Source organism: Haemaphysalis longicornis, unplaced genomic scaffold (genome assembly GCF_048455015.1).
Source record: "Haemaphysalis longicornis isolate Haplotype H1 unplaced genomic scaffold, Haemaphysalis longicornis Haplotype H1 scaffold_10, whole genome shotgun sequence".
NCBI classification, from domain to species: Eukaryota; Metazoa; Arthropoda; class Arachnida; order Ixodida; family Ixodidae; genus Haemaphysalis; species Haemaphysalis longicornis.
The window spans coordinates 31,510,499-31,522,789 of NW_027526204.1; positions in this window are offsets into that span (position 1 = coordinate 31,510,499).

Genomic DNA, 12,291 nt, shown 5'->3' on the forward strand with positions numbered 1-12,291 from the left:
CAATCATTCCAATTTCCACCCAATCATTACTGAAATAAAACCAAGCTGCGGCAATACCGTACTTGTGATTATCCAGGAATTCTGTTTCTATTTTATACGTCTAAGATATCCAATTAGGCATCAGTCCACAGAAGGAAAAATTGGTCATAGTAGCCTGCTGGGCAAAAGCCATTCGGTATGTTTTTGTGGCCAGCTGTTTTCAAACTGTAGCATTGCAGGATAAATTCTCGTCATGAAACAATGCCTCTTGTTTTTTTTGTACAAGTCAATGCTTTTCAATTAGGTTCGTACTGCGAATGTCACCCCAAAAACAGTTGAGGGAACAAATGAAATTTTAGACGTGGTTTAATTGTTTTTACAGGGGCACATTGGAATTATAGAAGTGACAATATCTATCCCAAGTTGAATCTCCTTCCTAAAACCTTGCCGTATGCCTATTTTAGAATGACGTCTGTGTGACTCATAATTGAGACTCTCATTTAAAGCCTCTACATAGACCTCGCCCCCTCGGCCGTTTTCATTCTTGCAAAGTGGACCGAAATCTTACAAGCAAATGCATTACTAGTACTTCTCAGAACGCATAATTGGCTGATAACCTAGATGAATTCGCTCAACATTCACCTGGTCAGAAAACGTCGACATACTCACACATCACAACGTTTATGAATGACAATAACGTTGCTAAATGGAATACCATTTAAACGGAATACCAAGTTAGAGACTTGGTATGTCACTTATCCTCCTGAGACCCCACAGTAGAGCTAGTGGGAACCAGTTATTTTCCTAATTATTTGAATTGATTGAAGTACAGAGATAACTGTGATGTCCTTCTTTAGTTGCTATGATGTTTCCTTGAAAAGGTATAAGATGGGTAAGATATTGCACACTGGGATATATTGGTCCAAAAAACCACGAAACTTGATATCATAGACAGTGTGTGTGGGTCTGTTGTGTGCGTGTTTGTTGTGTCTGTGCTGTGAGCGTGTTTTGTGTATATGTGTGTGTTGTTTTGTGTGTGTGTTTTGTGTATGTGTGTGTGTTTTGTGCATGTGGGTATGTTTTCTGTATTTGTGTGTATCGCGTGCGTGTTGTGTTGTGGCTGTGCTGTGTGTGGCGTCTCTGTCGTGTGTTTGTTGGGTGTGTTGTGTTGTGATGTATGGGTGTGCTGTGTGTGTGTGCCTAGCTGTTTCCGATGAAGGTAAAGAAGAGGATGGATGAATACGAAGAGAAGTTGATCGGTAATGGAAAGTCTATCCTCTTCTTGACGACATTAGAAAGGCCTGCCTCACTCTGCCGTGCATACAAATCTCAGTGTTGACGAGCAAATTATTCCATCCGCCGATAAGTGTCGACTTAAGCAATTCGTTCCTGAGAAATCCAACTGGACAGGCCTGTGGAGGAACGTATCCCTGGCAAGCCCTCGAGGCCTTGCCTTAGATTTTAAAATCTTTAAGGGGAAAGGAAGCTTCGCGAAAAAGAAAAATCCCGGGCCATCTTCACTAACGGGAAACCTGTTGCGGGGCGAAGTATGTGCAGTATATAATGGTATTCTTGGCACCTAGGCGTTTTTGCCAACGGAGATGAAACCATAGGGGGGGTACAGGTGTACAGCTTTGCTGTAAAAGTCTCTTGCCTTTGAAGCACGAAGCTCTCTAGCGCAAGGCGTAAACCAGTGTCCCGGTGTTTTTTAGTACGCGCTACGAAGTGCTCCAGCGCGCGGCATACACGAAAGTTTCGGTGTTTTTTTACGCGTTACGGTCCAGTGCGAGGCGCAAACAAGGTTACCGGCGTTTGAGTACCGTGACTACATGTGACGAAGGACGATTACGACGACAGGACACGCCAACAGCCTCAGCCCCTAAGAGGCTTCACCCCTAAAAACATGGAATCGCTGCTGCCTGTCCCCATTTCCCGCAATCCTCTAAAAACTTTCTAAAGCAGAGGCAACGGTGGCATCTCCAGGAATGTTTATTATTTATTTGAAATGAATATATCCTTAATTTCAATTGAGAGAAAGAGGAAATCAAATAATGGGTCCTGCCCAATGTAGTCGCAAATTGTCAACATTGTCCTGACGTGAAACCTATTGCACATCGAAGTTGCAAGTGAAATTAAGAAGAAATTGGAAACGTCAAGACAGACAGTGATGCTGGACGATACCTTAGTCTTTCATGAGCTCGTAAAACGAAAATTAAGGTCTCAGGGTTTTTAAACACATGGAAACGATTTACTTGTGCGGCGTCGATAGAAAACCCCCTACTGAAAAACGCCATTTTTGTTTGTTAGTATGAGCGTAATCTTGCAACTACAGTTGCATGAAACACAGACAGATTACGCCACCACTCCCTACTCTAGCTTTAAGAGACTGTTTTCGTTTCACTTTCAGCTAATGTTGTTTACGGAGCACTGAAATCCGAATCTGCAATATGTTGCAGGCAGTCTCTTAAGCAGATATAGCAGCTTTATTGTCACATTTAAAAGAAGCTATAAAGTTAAAACAGGTTATTCGCAATTTCCTATCCGCGAAACCGCGCAGATGACACAGTCCTACCTTGCCTGCGGAAGGCGACTGACTACAATGCTTGACACCACGCTTCCCCATGTTGAACATGATGACGTCAACGGCGACGTCCAAGGATACCTGCAGCTTCGGAGGTCGTCGGCCAGCTCGCTCGAGTTCGCACAACGAAGCAGTAGGTGGTGGATGCCGGGTGCTACAACCTCCGACTCCAAGACGCCGATGACCGCCCAGGAGATCGTGTGTGGGTTTGGACACCCATCCGACGACGTGGACTTTGTGAGAAGCTTCCGCGACGGTATTTCAGACACTACCGGATTCTACAGCACGTTTTCCACCTTACCTGCGAAGGTATCCCCGATGGTGATTCCGACACATCACGACGACGCTCGCGGCCCCAAGTCGTCCACCTGGTTCATCCAAAACCGCACTACGCAAGATGATGGACTTTATTTTTTTTTTGTTTGGACTGTCGTTTCATTTTAGCATCGCGTCGATGCGCTCTTATAGATAGGGGAGGGGGGTAATTCCTTGAATAATGCGTGGGATTCGTTTATGTTTTTTTCTTTTTCGGCAAGATGCGCCGGGCTGTGTTGTCTGTATACAAAGGGAAGCGACTGTTCATTGAATATTTTGTATGGCGCACTTGTTATCTCTTTCGATAGGGAGAGTGTTCTGAAGTAACATCTCCAGTCTAGAAAATTCTTGTTTGATCTGCAATGTTCTCAATGTAATTCGACGGTTAGAGAAACATCCGCGACGACAGATAAATACCGGCAGGACAAACCCCGCGGCATTCAATTCACCGACAGTCTCCTGCGGCGCCTAAAAACTTTCACCCCACTTTTTTAACTGCGTATTCTGCAATACGTTCAAACATAAAATTGCGTCACATATTCTGAGCCAACTTCAATTACAGCAGTTTTTCACACTAACCAACATGGTTTTAGAAAAGGTTTAGCCTGCGACCCTCACCTAAATGAAGTCACATCTGGTCTTCAATTTAACAGCTCAACATTTGTTCTACAAATTGTACCGGCATTGTATATGCGGATAGGCGAAACTCTGCTCTGTCGTCACTGTGCTGCGGCCGTGACCAGTAGGGTCCATTCAGCAGACAGTAATGTCATGCGAAGACCACAAAAAGGGTATTGATACATACCGCTTTCCTCTCAATATCGAGTACAATTAGATAGGAGAAAGCGTGCGCGGCGGTTTTGTACGGATTCTAGGGTGTTAATAAGGTAGTCATAAGTTAGTCATTTCCCTTCTAATAACCGATAACCATTCAGTGTTTCTGTTAGTTTTATTGAAGTACAAATGTGGCCAAATTTCAGCAAAAATGAAACGCGAAACAAGGACAATATTTTTCGTGAGTATGTTTTACTTGGTTGTGAAACGAACGAAAGCAGCTAAATTTGGAAAGGCTTGTGCAGCTGAGCAAACTGACTCAAGGCCAAGCTCGACAAGCTTATCTCACGTGACAGCTGAAGTTCTTGGCTTTAGTAACGTGTCAGGAATAAACGGCCAGGGCTTTGGCGTGCATTTCTTTCCGTACTATTCTCGTCAATCGCTCGGACGAAGCAGTAGGTTGATATGCGGGTTTTAAACGTCTTTCTGAGTCAATAGGAACGGCTTCCATTTCGAATCCGGGGAGCTGCGATGTGATTCGGCGGCGTTTCTCCTCCTCGAAACGCCGCACTCCTGAGTGTGGTACGCCGTCACCGTGGAAGCTGGAACAATCCTTGGGAATTACAAATGGCAAAGTGTCACGTGCGTCTGCAACAGTGTACGTCCGACCTTGTTGTACAGCGTCGTCTATAGGCCTCAGTGGCCAGGACGGCTTGCAGTACGATTGGTAGAACTACGTGAAATTTTGCATGCGCGTGTTTCGCTCCTCTTAAGCAGCCAGTTACTTTCCGATAGGTTTCATTATTAGCAGACGCTCTGCCTGGTAAGTTTGTAAAGAGAGTTTATTTGCGAGGCATTTAAGGTTGGTTTTTATAGAAATTAATATGCGGATTTTTAATCGTGAGAAATGTTTCACGCTATTTATTCTTAACATTTTAACATTGCGCACGTGTATGTAAAAAACTACTTCAAAATCCGAAGCGTGATAAATTTTTCAAAAAAATTTATTTTAAACCATACAAAAGTTTTAGCGCACCGCTAAACGTAGCATGTGGTGGACTATCTGCTTTATATGCGATTATTTCTTGTGTCTTCGGTATAAGTATTGACCCTCAAATTGCTGTCATGGCTTCTTCAAAATAGTTCGATCGTTCTGACTATTGTGAGCAGACGAGGCCGCTTCTCTTGGGGCAATGAATGGTTTACTAAAACTTTACTGGCAGTAACCTGCAAGGTACAAACTGTACGTTTTTGGGTCTAGATTGGTTGGCTAGTCTGAGCCGTAAGAAAACTAAGCGCGTGAATTTCAGTTTGGCGCAGACGAATTTACTCGTTCGTTGTTGGTTAGGTGGGTATAAAAGCTTTGGCAAATCTAATTTTACAGCACGCCGTGGTGTTCTAAGTATAATCTCCTCAGTATATGTTATCTCCAATGGGTTCCCCAGTAACTCGATCTAGTGCATTGGGAAATTTTAAAAATTATTTTAGTTTAATTAGTTAATTTTAACCATGTTCCTTACATAAGCATCGTCCTTGAAGGAACTTTTCGTCCATAAATTAAAGAGCAACCTTTATGCTCTTCTGACGACTATATTTTTCCTACTCGAACCATTGAGGAGAGTAGGAATAGTGAAAAACATCGTTAACTATTTGCCATACGAATTCTTTGTTTCGAAAAAGCTCTCTTGGGCAGCCAAGAACTCTACATAATTTGGGGCGGTAGTTCGCAGCCATGACTGCCCCGGGGACCCCTTTTGAGGTTTCGAAAGTGATGGGGGAGCACACGATAAAGCATATCTGGATTGGTACCAAAATTTCAAACAATAGGCATCTTCTAATTTAAAGATTAAATCGCCCACACACTTATTTATTCCCCGCCTATCGTACTTGATGTTAATTACGATGTATGTCGCAATGTTACTGAATTGCTCTTGAATATAGAAGTTTTCTATGCCCCTTTATGCTGCCTTTTGGAACAATGGAACAGGGGAGAAGGTAATTGCAAATAATTTTCACATCAACAGGAAAGTATGCGCGTCAATAGAATCTGTCGACAGAACGGCTGCAATCGGTATTTTGTTCCGCTCACAGTTCGTGCGCGGAAAAACAAAAATTTGAAGATTAGTTTTGGCGAAATAAGGAGTTAAGGCAAGGGCATGTATATGACGACCCCGTCGTGTTGCCGGGAGACTAATATACGGGATGGAATGAAGTAGGAGCTTCCGGTTAACTAATTGATAAACTAAGTTTATTCGAACTGATTTCCGCCGGGATTTAATTGCTGGGATACCATGTCTTTCTATCAGGGCAGAAACAGAGTCTGTTCGGCCGTACATACCATAAATACAGCGGACGGCTTTTCTTTGAATTATCTCGATGCAATCGATATTGGTTTTCATGTGTGGATCTGAAATAACGCAAGCATATTGAAGTTTCGGTGTAAGGATTGAAGTATAAGCTAAGTATTTAGGTTAAGAGGGAGCGTCGTTCAGTTCGTATCGTAAAAGACAAACTTTTACGGAAAGTGGTAGCGCATATGTTAGTAATGTGAGAGTTCCAACTTAAGGTACTGGTGAATATTACGCCGAGATATTTGTGTTCATCTACTTGCTTTAGTAGTTGGTCACAAGTACAATGAGAAAATTCCAGGGGGTGTTTCTTTCTATTCATTCAGAGGTATACTATTTTATCATGGTTTTGTTGCATGTTAGAAGTTTTGCTACAAGAAGTGACGTTTTGTAACGGCGAGTTTGACGCAAGTTGATCCTCGATGCTAATAATTTTATTAAAAAGGATGCCGTCGTCTGCACACGGAAGTATTTGGACCGGAATAGTTTTAACATTAAAAAGTTCGTTACAAAAAATAGGAAAAAGTAAAGGCCCTGCGGTGCGCCAGAAGTAACAGGGAGAGCGTCAGAAGTGCGTCTATTAATGTCGACGTGCTGTCCACCGTTCATTAAATAGGCAGTCATCCAAGAAACAATAAACGGTGGAAGCCCGATAAAAAATAATTTGCGGATTATTTGTCGCGCGGAACGCGATCAAAGGCCTCACTGAAATCTCAGGGAATGAGGTCAACCAGTCCTCTCTTATCAAGAATTAAAGAAGCGCGGTTAACAACTGTGAGTAATTGAGTGATGGTCGAGAATCTCTTGCGAAACCTGTGCTGAAATGGATGGAGGATTTGATGGGTATTTAAAAATAGCTTTATGAACGTAGCAGCGACGTTCTCAAGTAACTTACAGGCAGAAGATAACATAGATATGGGTCTGTAGCTAAAAACTAACAGTAGGCGCCTTTTTGGGACAAACGATAGGGGCTGTTTTAAAATCACAAGGAAGCGTGCCCAAACGATTAGAAGATTCGAAAACAAGGACAAGGAATTTCGTCACAGTTTCCGCATAGCGCCGGAGAAATGCGTTCGGTATGCAATCGGGCCGTGGCGTAGATCTGTGTTTAATTTGGAGTAACATATTTAAGACACCATTGTGCGAAACTATATTAACATCAGGGTAGGCAGCTAACGTGTTACTCTCTTTCAAATGAGACTGCGAAAATACAAATTAAAGTGATTCGCGATGACTCGAGGATTGGTCAATTTAGAGGCGTCGAATAAAATTTTACTGACTTATTTATTTTACTGACTTATTTCGAATAAATTTTTCGAATAAAATTTTACTGACTTATTTTACTGACTTATATAAAATTTACTAATAAACTTCCACAATTTTCCTGGTTCCTCTTTTATAAAGTTAGGTAAAGTAGTGTCGAAGTAGAAATCTGGGCACGAATAATAGCATTAAAAAGGGCATTACGAATCTCGTAGCGCTGTTGAGGCGCTAGTGATGTCCCCGCAGTCAGTCACCAGCTGACGCACGGGCACAGTTGGAAATAGGGTTTATTCACCCAAGAAGTACACGGCTATTTCAACTACTCTGAATAAAGGTCCCAAAGTGTCTCCCTGTGCATTGTCCATCGCCACGCGGAGTCGGGGGTGGCGCCAGCGAGGGAAAGGGCCCATTCGCGGGGGACACTAATCGGCGCGCTGTCGGGAGGCGCCGACACAGAGCTGTGCTTCCGCTGGGGAGCACGAACACAACATTTCTTAGAAGAGCGCCTGGTAGTGGTCAGGGGGGTGTCGCTGCCGTGAGGACATGCGTTGGTCGGCGGTCTGGGGTTGCAACGAAGGCGGTTGCTGGTGATCTGGGCATGTGGCTGTTGGCGTCGCAGCGGCGCTTTCCATAGTAAGATGCCAGGCCCTGTTGACGGGTTGTGACACTTAACTTCCATCAGAAGGGGATGGTTTGCTTGAAGACGGCCTTAGCTGGAGGAGCTGATTGAGGTGCCGCGGAGTTGTCGTCCCGGAGCTCGACGAACCACGACCGCAGGCCAATCCGTTTTTTCACGGTCGCTGGGACCCATTCCGGGTTGTGTTAAAACTGGCGGGCGAGCACGCGTTTTCCCTTTAGTATCCACCGGCTGCGCGGTGAGTCGCGGGCATCCTCTGCCGCCTTTGAAGATGGCTCTGGCCGAACGGCCGTGAGAGGCGTTCCCATTTCTTCCCGCAAAAACATTAGCCTCACAGGGGTCTGGCCTGTGGTATTTTGCAGTGTTGTGTACTGCTTGAAAAGGAAGCCGGCCAAGAGTCGCTGTAATGACCGTGTCTTGTCCTTGCAAAGTGCCCTCTTCAGTTCGGCCACGTAGCGTTCGGCTTGGCTGTTTGTTGCTGGGTGGTACGGGGCGGATGTCACAGCTGTGATGCTGTTGTATTTGTAGAACCGCCTGATCCCTGCCGACACAAACGCCGTGCCGTTATCCGATACTATTTTTCGAGGTACTTCGAATGTTGCAAACAACGCACGCAGGGCGTCGATGACTGCCGCACATGTTGGCTTACTCATTTGTACAACTTCTAGCCATTTCCTGTAGGCATCCACCACAACTAGAAATGTTCCTTCGATTGGGCCTGCAAAGGCAACGTGCGGGGTGTGCCATTGAGTTGTTGGCTTCTTCCAATCAGGCATGGGGGCTCTGGGCGGGGCTTGGGGGTTTTCCTGGCAAGTTTGACGCGTTTGCGTAGCTGTTTCGATGTGGTAGTCAGTTCCTGGCTACCACATGTAGCTGCGAGCGCATCTTTTACGGCTACTACTCCTCGATGTCCAGCATGGATGAGCGCCATGGCTTGCTCGCGTAGTGCGCGCGGTATAATGACTCGCGACGCGAATGTCACGCCGCCGCGATGGAGACTCAACTCCGACGCTCTTTTCTGAAGGCATTGAAGTTTTATGCGGTCAGTTTCTGCACGCGGTCTTGGTGCAGTGCCTCGCTCAGTTGTGACAACGTCGCGTCCTCTTGCGTTGGTACGGCGACAGTGTCGGCCGTTAGCAGTGGATTAGGCGCAGCCCACTTGTGGAGGATCCTCATTTGTCTCGCCGAGCGGCAGACGACTCCATGCATCCCCGTTCTGGTGTATTTTAAATGCAGAGCATTTCAGTAACTTACGATGTCACCCGCGTTGACGTCCGTAGTCCGCATCGCTCCCCCTACACAATATAAAAAATGATACTTACTGGCGCCAGGTTTCGACCCCACGACTCTGCGGGCGGAACGCAAGGTACATGGTGCTCTACCCACTGCGCCACAAAGCCGACACAGAATGGAAGGTTATGAACGCGCCTTATATCCTTGACTCATTCAACCGTCGGCCACAGGTGCGCCCTCTCCCCCGCATCCTCGCCTCCTCGGCTTCTCTCCGCTCGCAACACCCTCTCTCGCCGCGTTCGGTTCAGCGCACAACAGGTGGGGACGTGCGCAACACCCTCTCTCGCCGCGTTGGGTTCGCGCTGAGCAACAGTCGGTTCACGCGCAAGAACAGGTGGGGGCGCTCGCATCGCCCTCTCTCGCCGCGGTCGGTTCACGCTTAAACCACATATGTCGTTCGCGCGCGCTGCGGTCGCTAACATCTGTGGCGTGATCGTGACGTCAACATCACGCGTTCGTGTAGTGGCGCGATTTCGGCGCTATAACACTCTCTCGCGAGGGGCATTGGATTGGATTCGATTGGATTGCCTTGGATTGGATTGGATTGGCTTGGCTTGGCTTGGATTGGTTTGGTTTGGTTTGGATTTGGATTGGATTGGATTAAAGTGGATTGTGCTGGATTGTGTTGCGTCATAGCCGCCCCACGTTGCATCATAGCCGCTCCACGTTGCGTCATAGCCGCGGCAGGGGGTTCACGGCACGTTTCACATTTCACGATCGGCTTCATCGACAATGTCTACGCTGGAAGACAACAATTACAACAACAAACAATACGTAATCCATACGACTTGCAGGCGCGCCCCCCGCGGAAATGCTCTGCATTTGATCGTGCCCCTCACGAGGGGGATGTTTTTTCCCCTGAACTGGTTCACCGGTGCAAGCAGTGCAGCATATCTTCATTTTTTTTACTAATTGAAAACCCCGGCAGCACTCGACACTGGTCTGCACGACACTGCACTAACCTGCACCAGTTCAGGTAAAAAAAATGCCCCCAGTGTTTAATTTCTTCTTTTCCTGCTGGGCGGTGCACGGGGTCGTAGTCGTACGCTGACATTTTTAAACACCACCTTGTCATACGGGGGGACAGCGTAGGATGTATTTGTATCCGGGGGCCCAAAATATCCAAAAGAGGTCGGTGATCTGTAATGATGATCACGCGTCTGCCAGCAATGTATTGGTGAAAGTGTATGGCTCCATACACGATTGCGATTCCTTCTCGATCCAGTTGCGAGTAATTGCGCTCTGCCGCTGAAAGGGTCCGAGAAGCGAAAGCAATCGGTGCTTCCCTGCCTCGATCGTCGGCTTGTGAGGGCACTAAGCTTACACCGTAGGGCGATGCCTCGCAGGCTCGAAGCAGGGGCTCCGTTTCATCGTAGGGCCTGAGGACTACGCGCCGCCGGCGCATGTCTTTAAGCGCGTCGAATGCCTTCTGGTGGTGTTGCGACCAGCTCCATGGGACATAATTTTGTAACAGGTGATACAGGTCGTTAGCCACAGTTGCTCGTTGCTCTAGGAATCGATCGTAGAACGTAATCAGCCGAAGAAAGGACTGCAGTTCCTCCTTGTTCGTTGGTGCTGGTGCCTGCCTCACTGATAGCACGCACCTTGTCATCCGTGGGATGTATACCTTGAGCATTGATCAGGCGCCCCAAGAACTTTACCTCGGGTACTGCAAAACAGCGTTTGCCTATGCTTCAGGGGAAGTTAGCGCTGGATAGCCTGTCAAGTACAATCTCTAGGCACGCTGGGTGTTCTTCGCTTGATGTGCACTAATGATCACATCAACCAGGTAAATGCAACCAGGTAAATTCCAAAAAAGTGTGGACTCCGTGTACCTCTGGAAAACGTCAGGGGCTGCTGTCAATCCAAACGAAAGTCGTTTAACCCTGTAGAGGCCCCTTGTAGTGTTTATAGGGAGCAATGCATATGTTTCTTCGCTCACCTTCAGCTCTTGTTTCGCCTGTCTCAGCTCCAGCTTGCTGAAAATTCGGCCTCCACGGAGTGTGCTGAAAACCTCCAGTGGCGTTGGTAGTGGGTAAGCAGAAGCCTTCGTTGCCAGGTTCACTGTGCTCCTGTAGTCTCAACAAAGGCGTAGAGTTCCATCTTTTTTCCTGACTCCTACAATTGGTGTTGCCCAGTCTGAGTGCTGCATCGGCTCAATGACATCCTGCTCTTCGAGCTTGCGAAGCTCATCGTCGTACGCCGACTGCGTGGCAAAGGGTACTGGGCTGGCTTTGAGAAATTTAGGGCTGGCGTCCTGATGGAGCTCCAAACTCATGTGAGGTCCATTGTGCCCTGGAATATGCTTCGCGAATTTGTTTCGTACTTCTTTTGAAGCCGCTCCGCCAGTTCCTGTCGCTCGGGAATATATTCCTCGGTAGCCTGGTTGATACCTCCGATTGTTATCCCACGGGCTTCGAACCAATTTACGCCCACGAGGCTAGTTCCCGCCCCTCACTCGATAAGTACTGGTAGCTAGCAAGTTGTGCCGTTGAAGCAAACGTATACGTTGGCAGTTCCCCTTAGTTGCAAGGCCTGCGCAGACGACGTTCTTAGGTGCGTGTCGTCGTCGAGCAAGATGGGTGCATGCTGCCGCCAGGTCTGGTAATACGTCTGTTCACTAATGAGCGTACATGCCGCTACTGAATACGCCTCGAAGTAAATCGGCTGGTGATACACGGTGACGTCTATCATGATCTTCGGTTGCCTGCGTAGGTTCAGTACGGTGTTTAGGTCGTACAGCGCCGGTGATGCTGGTAGACTACCATACGTCTCCGCCTGCGTTATAGTCTCTGAGGCGTTCACACGGTTGTGTCGTTCAGGTGGTGCCCTCCACTGCTTCCTCATTGTTATGTATGCCGTCTCAATGTGACCTCGTTTCTTGCAAAAATCGCACGTTGGGCATTGAAGCTTCCATGACTGAGGGCTGTGCTGCTCGTCGCAGCGCCAGCAGCGCTGCGCCTTAGGTGGTTCTTTGCCACTTGCCTGGTGGGGCTGGAGCTGATGATTTGCCAGGTATGCCGGCTCAGTGGGCTTCCGGATGTCACGCTGCTGCTTGCAGGCACTCTCCGCTTGAATGGCGATGTCGTAAGCGTTTGCGA